Source organism: Macrotis lagotis, chromosome 4, assembly GCF_037893015.1.
Source record: "Macrotis lagotis isolate mMagLag1 chromosome 4, bilby.v1.9.chrom.fasta, whole genome shotgun sequence".
Lineage (NCBI taxonomy): Eukaryota > Metazoa > Chordata > Mammalia > Peramelemorphia > Peramelidae > Macrotis > Macrotis lagotis.
This window is the reverse complement of record NC_133661.1, coordinates 114,985,404-114,996,582: the sequence shown is the minus strand read 5'-3', so window position 1 is coordinate 114,996,582 and position 11,179 is coordinate 114,985,404.

Sequence of the window (11,179 nt, the reverse complement as noted above, 5' to 3'; positions counted from 1 at the left end):
CTGGAGCAGTTATCAGTGCCAATTGAATCTAGTGATGAGCCTGTGTAGCAGGTGAGTGACCTACTTGACCCAGTCCATGAATGGACTGATGCATCAGCTTGGACCTGTAACAAGTCAGCTAAGCAAAAAAGTGATGCTACAACTAGAATCTAATTTGGCAAGAAGTCCACAAAAGGGAGAAAGTGACTCCTAGGTAGGGTCAAGAGTCTCAAGTGCTCTTCTCTACATATGATCTTTTAAGTTGAGTCATCCATTCTTGAGGGTCTTGTGCATAGTTTTAAGGTGGGGGAAATGAAGGTTGTTTTTGGTTGTTGTTGGTCTGTTTTTGGTATGTTATTTTTTTATTACATGCAAAGATAGTTTTCAACATTCAACTTTTTTATTGTTTTTTTTAATTTTACAATTTCCCCCCAATCTTGTTTCCCAGAAGTCAGTCTGATAGTCTTTACATTGTTTCCATGCTATACATTAATCAAAATTAAATGTGTTGACACCTCTCAGAGTGGCCAATATGATCAGAAAGGATAACGATCATTGTTGGAAGGGTTGTGGGAAATCTGGGACACTAATACATTGTTGATGGAGCTGTGAATTCATCCAACCTTTCTGGAAAGAAATTTGGAACTATGCCCAAAGGGCAATAAAAATGTGTATACTCTTTGATCTAGCAATACCACTACTGGGTCTATACCCTGAAGAGATGATGAAAAAGGGTAAAAACATCACTTGTACAAAAATATTCATAGCAGCCCTGTTTGTGGTGGCAAAGAATTGGAAATCAAGTAAATGTCCTTCAATTGTGGAATGGTTTAGCAGACTATGGTGTATATATATATATATATATATATATATATATATATGTATGTATGTATGTATGTATAGGAACACTATTGTTCTATTAGAAACCAGGAGGGATAGGAGGGATGGGAATTCAGGGAAGCCTGGAGGGATTTGCATGAACTGATGCTGAGTGAGATGAGCAGAACCAGAAAAACACTGTACACCCTAACAGCAACATGAGGGTGATGATTAACCTTGATGAACACGCTTATTTCATCAGTGCAACAATCAGGGACAATTTGGGGCTGTCTACAATGGAGAATACCATCTGTATCCAGAGAAAGAACTGTGGAGTTTGAACAAAGTTCAAGGACTATTCCCTTTAATTTAGAAAAAAAGCTGATATCTTATTGTCTGATTTTGTTTATCTCTTATACTTTTTGTTTCTTCTTTAAGGATATGATTTCTCTCTCATCACACTCAATTTGGATCAATGTACAACATGGAAACAATGTAAAGACTGACAAATTGCTTTCTGGGGGGAAGGAAATAAGATGGGGGAAATTGTAAAAATTGTAAAACTCAAAATAAATAAAATTTTTAAATAGAAAAAAATTAATGTGTTGAGAGGGCACTTATATCCTTAAGGAAAAAAATAAAATATAAGAAAGCAAAATTACACAATAAGATAACTTTTTTAAAATTAAAGGTAATAGTCTTTGGTCTTTGGTTAAACAATTCTTTCTTTAAATACAGATGGTATTCTCCATTGCAGATAGCCTAAAATTGTCCTTGATTGTTGCACTGATGAAATGAGCAAGTCCATTAAGATTGATCATCAACCCCATGTTGCTGTTATGGTATACAATGTTCTTCTGGTTCTGCTCATCTCTCACAGGATCATTTCATGGAAGTCCTTCTAGGTTTCTCTGAATTCCCATCCCTTCTGGTTTCTAATAGAACAATAGTGTTCCATAATGTACATATACCACAACATGTTCAGCCATTCCCCAAAGGATGGACATTCATTCAATTTCCAATTTTTTTACCACCGCAAACAGAGCTGCTATGAATATTTTTGTATAAGTGATGTTTTTACCCTTTTTCATCATCTCTTCAGGGTATAGACCCAGTAGTGGTATTGCTAGATCAAAGAGTATACACATTTTTATTGCCCTTTGGGCGTAATTCTAAATTGCTCTCCAGAAAGGCTGGATGAGTTCACAGCTCCATCAACAATGTATTAGTGTCTCAGATTTCCCATATCCCTTCCAACATTGATCATTGTTCTTTTGGCTCATATTGGCCAGTCTGATAGGTGTGAGGTGGTACCACAGAGAACAACATTCAACTTTTTGTAAGCTTTTTGAATTCAATAATGTTCTTTCTTTTATTTTATTCATTTGTTTGTTTGCTTGCTTGCTTGCTTGTTTATTTATTTATTTGTTTATTTATTTATTTAACTTTTTCAAGGCAATGTGGTTAAGTGAATTGTCCAAGATCACACAGCTAGGTAATTATTAAGAGTCTGAGATCAGATTTGAACTCAAGTAATCCTGACTCCAGGGCCAGTGTTCTATCCACTTTGCCAACTAGCTACCCCACATGTCATATTTTTCTAACTCCTTCCCTTCTGTCCCTCCTCCCTCTACTCCTCAGTGAGTAATCTGATATAGGCTATACATGTATAATCATGTTTCACATATTAATCATGTTGTGAAAGAAGAATCAAACTAAAATGTTAGGGGCAGCTAGGTAGTGGATAGAGCACTGGCCCTGTAGTCAAGAGTACCTGAGTTCAAATCTGACCTCAGACACTTAATAATTACCTGTGTAGCCTTGGGCAAGCCACTTAATCCCATTGCCTTACAAAAACTAAAAAACTAAAAATAAAAAAATAAAATGTTTTAAAAAGTAAAAATAGTAAACTCTGGCTCGGCATTCAGACTCCATAATTTTTTCATTTTCCATAACAGGTCTCTCAGGATTGTGCTTGATAATTGAACAACTGATAGGAACTTTGTCCATCTTACTTAATCATTAATAAATTCTATTAATTATTAATTCAATTAATTAATTATATATTATAATATAATATGATCTGTGTTTTGCTATATAATAATTATTAATTCATGTACACAGTGTTCTCCTAGTTCTGCTCAATTCATTTAGCATCTGTTCATGTAAGTCTACCTAGGTTTTCTGAAGTCTAACTGTTCATGATTTCTTACCAAACTTTAATACTCCATCACATTCATATACCATAATTTGTTCAGCCATTCTCCAATTTATGAGCATCCTTTCATGTTGCAATTCTTTGCCACTACCAAAAGAGCTACTATAAATATTTTTGTCCATGTAGGACAGTCTCCTTTTTTTAATGATCTCTTTGGGATATAGACCTAGTAGTGGAATTGCTGGATCAAAGGGAATGTATGCACAGTTTTATTGACCTTTGGGCATTGTTTCAAATTGCTCTCCAGAATGGTTAGATCTGTTCACAACTCCATTACCAGTGTTTTAGTGTCCTAGTTTTCAAAGGAAGTTGGTTTGTGTAGTGTTCTTGCTATCTCTTCTCAGTAAATATTTTTTGGTAAAAGCAGTTGTATCATCTGGTTGATCTTATATTGGGGAGAAAGGCAGATAAAGGCCATTCTCTTAGATCTATTCCTAGAACCCTGAGAGGAGAAATAGTCATTTCCCCTTAGGAAATTAATTTTCTCCTAACCTCCTAGTTGGGAGAGTAAGCCCAGAGATGATGTTAAATGTGATTCACTATCACATCACATCCAGTTCATCACACAGGCCATTTTCCATCTGCCTTTTCCTATCTCACTTCTCCTATCTAGACAGGCATTCTTCATACCAGACCTCCAGAATCTATGTCCTTATAACCCTGGAGAAGTTTACCCACTCATCTTTGGTGCTCCCACACTGAAACTCAGCTCAACTGAATGCAGATTACCTAACCCAGTATATCTAGTTGGTCTCAGACCTTAGATCAGACTATACTTCACCTTTATATCTTCTACCCAACTTATCCCATCATTGTTCAGTACATGCCTCTGCCCCACATCTGACTCTTCATCTCTTGCTCTGGGTACAATAAACAAAAGTTGCAATCAGTTTCCCAAAGGATCAACTTATTATTCTGGTGCCTTCCAGGAACTTCCTTCCTGGGCCATCATGCTACTTTTTAAGTGCGGTTTTTCCCTATTAGAATATAAGGGATTTGAAAATGAGATAAGAGATGGATTCAATTTATGTTTTTGCACCCCCCAGCACTTAACTCAGGATCTGGCAAATGGTAATGTCTTAATAAATGCTTTTTCATTCTTCATTTATTTTGGTCACCAGTTTCTTCAAATTAGACAGAATCAGGTCCAGCATATTAGTCTTTCTTGTCACTTTCTCATATTTTGAAGATTGTTATTATTAACATTGTTATTAACAAATTTTGAATTGACCAGTTATTCTCCTTTTATCAGAAAATAAACTTCAATAGCTAACCAGATAAGGTAAGTCACCCACCAATCACAAGCAATCAGGCACTATGCTAGGTGATACACATACAAAAGTAAGACAGTCCCTACCACCAAAAGCTTGCATTCCGCTGGGGAGATACAAAATGCTTACAGGTAAATAACTATAGGACATATAGATACAAGAAATATACAGTTATGGGTAGAATGGCAATAACAATTAAGAGTATTTGGAAATGTTTCTGAATAGAGATAGACCTTGAGCCTAGAAGGAATTAGGAGTTCAAAAGGAGAACATTTCAGGCATGGGGAATAGCCTTATTGCAAGACTTGAGGCAGGAGATAGAATGTTGTGTAAAAGAAATCCCAATTATGCCCATTTGAAACCTAGTAAACATGAGGGGGAATAATGTGTAATCGGCCTAGAAAGATAAATTGGAACCAGACTGAATGACTCTCCATGTTAAACAGAAGAATTTGTATTTTATCCTAAAAACAATGGGGAGCCACTGAAGCTTCTGTATCAGGGGAATTCAATGATAAGACTTGCACTTTAGGAATTACAATTTGGCAACTTCATGGAGGATGGATCTGAGAAAGCTTTCTGGAGGAGGTATATATGTGTGGGGAATTTCAAAAGCAATTAGGTATCAAAAGCAATTAAGAATCTTCTTCACAAGTTGCAGGGAGGGAATGACTAAGGTAAACAACCTTGTCTGAAGAGGGTAAGGGGTATAGTCTGATGATTCTATTATATATCATACTGCTTTTTCAGGCTTGTGATGTTTCTCAAATTCATCATCTGTTTCCTTTTTTTGACCAGGTGGTCTGTAGTATACTTTCACTATAATGTTGTTTTTGTTTCTCTCTTCATTGATCATTTAGCTCATAGATTTAGAACCAGAAGAGATGTTAGAAATCCAAGCTCATCATTTTACAGTTGAGTCAAGTGAGGACTAGGAAGGTTAAATGACTTACCCAAGTCACTCCACACAAGTAGTAGTCAGAATTTGAACCCATTCTCTATTTTGCTTACCAGTTCTGATTCTTGGATTTCCTCACATGAATAATCTTCTTGATTATCCCTTTTATCCAATTTCTTAATAGTCACATCCTTATAAGTTTCAGTTGTGTCTTATTTTGATAATTTAATGTGATCTGTGAAAGGTAAGTAATCTCTTCCATAGTGTGGATCACAACCTCTTGTCTAGGTCTTTCATAAAATCTCCACAAGGGGTCTACTCTCCATTCTGGAGGTTTTTTCCTAGGCTCCTTGATCTCACCAATGGAGTATGTGGATTTTCATTGCTTAATAGTTATAGGTCTTCTTTTTTTGATCTTATTTCTCTCTGTGTGAAATTATGAGTTTCTCTTGGGTTATTCTTCATTATTAACAGACTGCAGTCTATTCATACTCATCATTATCTTTTGATTACTCTAAACTTGAACTCTTTGGAGACTATGATATTCCATGACTTGCAACCATATAGCATCACTAAAAGTGTAATGATATTTTTTTAAAAAATGGACTTTTGATTCAGGAAAAATTTGAGGTCATTAAAAGTACCATGCTATTCCTTAAATGTTATACAGTTTATTTTATATTCCTATTCAATTCTGGACTGTTTAATTGTTCATCTGCAGAGTCTGTCCAAGATAGATTAAGTAATAGACTAGTTCCATGGGCTATGCATAGCATAGACTGGATACCAGGAATTTTTCATCTACTTGGTTTTTCCTACATGAAAAGAATAAACTCTTTTAAGTGATATGGAATCCCACTCAGAAGTTCAAAAATATTCCAGTAACATTCTTTATATAATCATCTCAATGTCATCTAGAAACAAGAAAACTTGGATAACCTCTTAATCCATAGAAAATCCTTTGTCCATTTGGACAATTAGACATTCATTATAATAGCATATATCTATCTTCAACTAACTCCATTCTTTGGTGAGCATATGTCTTCCTAGTTTATGCCATTCTTGGTATTAATAAGGAGAGAATTTTCATGCAAAGTTCTATTATATCTCTCAAGTAATCTTGTATGATTTAATATATACATGGAAGACACTTATTGAAGAGAGCCATTAAGATGGAATTTGGCTCCACTGAATTTAATGCCCTTTTTAAATAATCTACAAACAATAAATACAAGGGAATTTGCACATCTCAGTCAATTGTGTAATGCTAAAGATGTGATCTATTATATAATATCATTTTCAAAGTCTTTCCTGTTCCTGTGACAATTCTCAAGGTCAAGGATGCTCTATATGCATTTTTGATTCATAGGTAGATTATTCTAATAAAAATTTTATAGGAGAGAGACTGAACCTGTGATTTCATTGATATAGAAGTAGGAAAATCATTTTTTTTCAGTAATAATGTTTGAGAATCAATTCCTTAATACCCTCAAAACTGTACTGCCTCCAGCATGTACCTCTTCTTTGTATACCTGGTCTGGTTAAGCTGATCTTCTAATCTTTGTTTTCTTTCTGTGCTTTCTCTTTCCTCCATGAGGGACTATATAATGCTGGAATCTGAATGTCTTGACTCTGATGAAAAAAAAAATCTGGTACTGAAATATTTACAGATATCTTCCATTTTCACCTATTTTATCCTCCTTCTAGTTTCATCTTTCAATTTTCTCAGGCTGATTGAGTAAAGTAGGTCTCTTGCTAATACATTTTTCTTTCCACTGTCTTCTACTGCTTCCTGCATTTTGATGAAGTTTTACTATCATGATCATAATCTTTTGTCATCTTTTTTTTTTAAGGCAATGGAGTTAAGTGACTTGCCAAGGTCACACAGCTAGGCAATTATTAAGTGTCTGAGGCTGGATTTGAACTCAGGTACTCCTGACTCCAAGGCCAGTGCTCTATCCACTGTGCCACCTAGCTGCCCCTATCATCCTCTTTTAAAAGATTTTACAAAAGTTTATTTTTTTTGAAGAAAGAGTTTATTTATTTTGAGTTTTACAATTTTTCCCCAATTCTTGCTTCCCTCCCCCCACCCCCCACAGAAGGCATTCTGTTAGTGTTTACATTGGTTCCATGTTATCCATTGATTTCAGTTGAATGTGATGACAGAGAAATTATATCCTTAAGCAAGAAAAATAAAGTATGAGATAGTAAAATTACATAATAATATGATGATTTTTTTTTCTAATTTGACGGTAATAATCTTTGGTCTTTGTTTAAAGTCCATAATTCTTTCTCTAGATACAGTTGGTATTCTCCATTGCAGATAGCTCAGAATTGTTCCTGGTTGTTGCACTGAAGGGATGAGCAAGTCCATCAGGGTTGATCATCGCCCCCATGTTGCTGTTAGGGTGTACAATATTTTTCTGGTTCTGCTCATCTCGCTCAGCATCAGTTCGTGCAAATCTTTCCAGGCTTCCCCGAATTTCCATCCCTCCTGGTTTCTAATAGAACAATAGTGTTCCATGGCATACATATACCACAGTTTGTTAAACCATTCCCCAATTGAAAGACATTCACTTAATTTCCAATTTTTTGCCACCACAAACAGGGCTGCTATAAATATTTTTGTACAAGTGATGATTTTGCCCTTTTTATCATCAAAGAGTTTATATTTTAAACTATTGCTGCCCTTTTTGAAGAGTCATATCTGTGTGCAGCAAGGAGATTTAAGAATTTAAGGAGACACAGTTTTGACTTCTTTCAGTCTCTTTTTTTGAGGTAACCAATTTATATAAAGTAAACTTACTAAGCAAATTACCATAGTTTGTGCCAATATCTATTCTTTTATCCATTTCTCATTTTTTTTATCAACAGATTATTTAAATAGATCACATTGAAGCCACCTCAACTTCACACCAAATTTCTCATTTTTACTCATTCTTCTAAATAGGTATTTTCTCTTTGTTTCAACTAGTCAATGACCTGATTGTAATCAAAGAGCTGATTCAGAAATGATTCCAACAAAGTAACAAGGTATTTCTTGTCAATATAGAATCAATTTAATACTTTGTGATGCTATCCAGTGTTTTCTGGGTACAGTAGCTCCTGAGTCTCCTCTTGAAAATTGTACAAAACATACAGGCATAAGAATTCTATTTGGTCTACAAGCTTCTAATCTTTCTTGTTTCTTACGTTTGAATCATATTTTCCATAAAGTTTTTAGTAGAATTTCTCTTCCTCCTTATCACCTCCAACAGATGCTGGAATATAACTAGCAATTATCTTTATGGTGGTCATTTTGCAAATGTTTATCATGAACACTGAAAAACAATATAACCAAACATCCCATGAAATGCAGAATATTGCTTCTATATGCGTGATAGCATCAATTAGTTCACTTATCTTTCCAGAGTTGTCTTCAAAGAGAATCTGTAAGTCATATTTCTAAACACCTACAACTTCCTTTTTGTCTTCTGCTTTTATTTATAACAAGACTGTCAGTGTTGAGATGATTCAGTTTCTCCAGTTGTACATCCACTTGGCCACTGGACAGGTATTATATATTTGGAGTACTAACAGTTAAATTATCGTTTATTGGTGATCTAAAAGCTGTGTGATTCTTGATACCTCTGCCCTATTTTCTATCATTCTACAAAGGGACTGAAAAGGGACCACATAAGAGTAAAGGTTATTTATATATTTTTTGTTTCATGGGTAACCAATGGTCAAAGAATTCATTACAGAGTGTCCAGCTTATTAGAAACTGGTACAACCTTCACTCCACTGATAATAGTCTTCAAGAAACCAGAATCTGCTCCAAAGTCTTATAAGCATCAGAGGAGCACATTGTGGACAAAGTGATGCTTTCCATTCATTCAGAGTTGGATGATTTATGACTATCTCAGCATCCCTTATCTTGGAGTTGCCAACACTATGATTCATCTCTTCTTCGTCTGGACAGTTGGATTATCTTTCTCCTAGAAAAACCATGTGTGTGTTATCATTTGTTGGAACATGAGAAATTTCATATTGGGGAGGCTAGCTGGCGCAGTGGATAGAGCACTGGCCCTGGAGTCAGGAGTACCTGAGTTCAGATCCAGCCTCAGACACTTAATAATTAGCTAGCTGTATGGCCTTGGGCAAGCCACTTAACCCCACTGCTTTGCAAAAACTAAGAAGTTCCATATCCATTATCTATGGAAAGAGTCTCATATCTATTACAGAGTACCAGATGTTCAGTGGGTCCTTCTTTTCTTCCCTCTCTTCCCTTTCCATCCTACAACCTTCTTTTTTTCTTCTTAGGTTTTTACAAGGTAATGGGGTTAAGTGACTTGACCAAGGCCACACAGCTAGCTAATTATTAAGTATCTGAAGTCAGATTTGAACTCAGGTACTCCTGACTCCAGGGCCAGTGCTCTATCCACTGTGCCACCTAGCCACCCTTGTCCTACAACCTTCTGAAACAGGTAGAAAGCTCTTACTCTTCATATTATTTTTCCTCTTATTTTCTCCATAAAGTACTTTTCCCTATTCTCTCATTGGATCATGGAACTAGAAGAGAACTTGCAGTTCAGTCCCCCATTTTAAAGAAAAACAAAGCCCAAAGTGTAACACTCCACTTTGAAGGAGCAAAATTTGAACACAGGTCCTCTGACTTCAAATTCAATAGACTTTCTACTCTCCCATATTGTCATCTCTTAAATAATCATTTTCCCTGATAAGCAAAAAAGGAAAGAATATTTCTTTTGGACTTTTACCTTCTCCTCCAACCAAGAGACAAACTAGTGTATACCTGATTTTTATTTGTCACTAAAAGACATTCAAACACAATACACTCCTTGTAGAAAATTACCTTATTATGCTACACTTGTTGAAAACTGAAATCCTTCACTATACCAAAATAAGGTCAAAATGGATACAGGATTTAGACATAAAGAGTGTTACCATAGACCAATTAACGGATCTAGAAATACTCTGTCAGATCTATGAAAAGGAGAGAAATTTATAACCAAATAAAAAATAAAGTACATCATAAATTGCAAAATGGATGATTTTTGACTATATTAAATTAAAAAGTTTTTGCACAAGAAGGTGGCTTAGCCCTACTTGATCTAAAATTATATTATGAGGTGGGCGGAGCCAAGATGTCGACATGAAGGGATTGAGTCTTAGGAGCTCTCTGATAAAAACTCATAAACTAAGGACTCTAACTAAACTTTCGAGAGACAGAAGCCACAAAGGGACCCAGTGAGGCAGTTCTCCTACTCAAGGTAACCTGGAAAAGAGCAGAAAGGCTCTGCTCCCCCGGGGTCGGAGGGGCGGCCCGCAGGAGGGGTGGCCCGCCAGAGCGAAAGAACTTCAGCCTCCTGGAGGCAGCCCCAGGGCGCTGGGAACCGCAGCTCACAGCAGCGGGGGAGTCTACTGAGCTGCACCCTGGGAAGCACCGGGCACAAAGTGGGGGAACAGCAGGGAACCTCTGCCAGAGTGAGCACGTGGAGCCCAGCCCTCAGGGCACACAGCCAGCAGCTTGGTCTTTCAGCAGCCCTGATCCAGGAAACAGAAGCAGGTGGAGCCGGTAAGCAGGAGCCTCCAGGGCATGAGCCCATTGAGCTGAGGGAGGGGAGTGAAGAGAGAGAGAGACTGCTGAGCTCTGTCCTCTGCCCCTGGAACAGGACTCTGGGGTTCTGACAACATTCAGATCCTGATCCCAGTCTAGGCCCCCCCATAGAACAACAGGGCCCCCCTGCCTCGGCCCCGTGGCCGAGGGGGGCGCTTATGGTCATTCACAGACCAGGAGGGAGGACAGAGCCTCACACACTGAGACCCTTGTGGGAGTGTCCCAAAAGCTCAGGAAGCACCTCAAAAAACAGGCTTAGGCTGGAAAAATGAACAAGCAAAGAAACAAGAGGAAGACCATTGAGAAATATTTTGCAAATGAGCCCAAGAAGGATCAAAATACTCAGTCTGAAGATGAGGAAGCACAAGCTCCTGCAT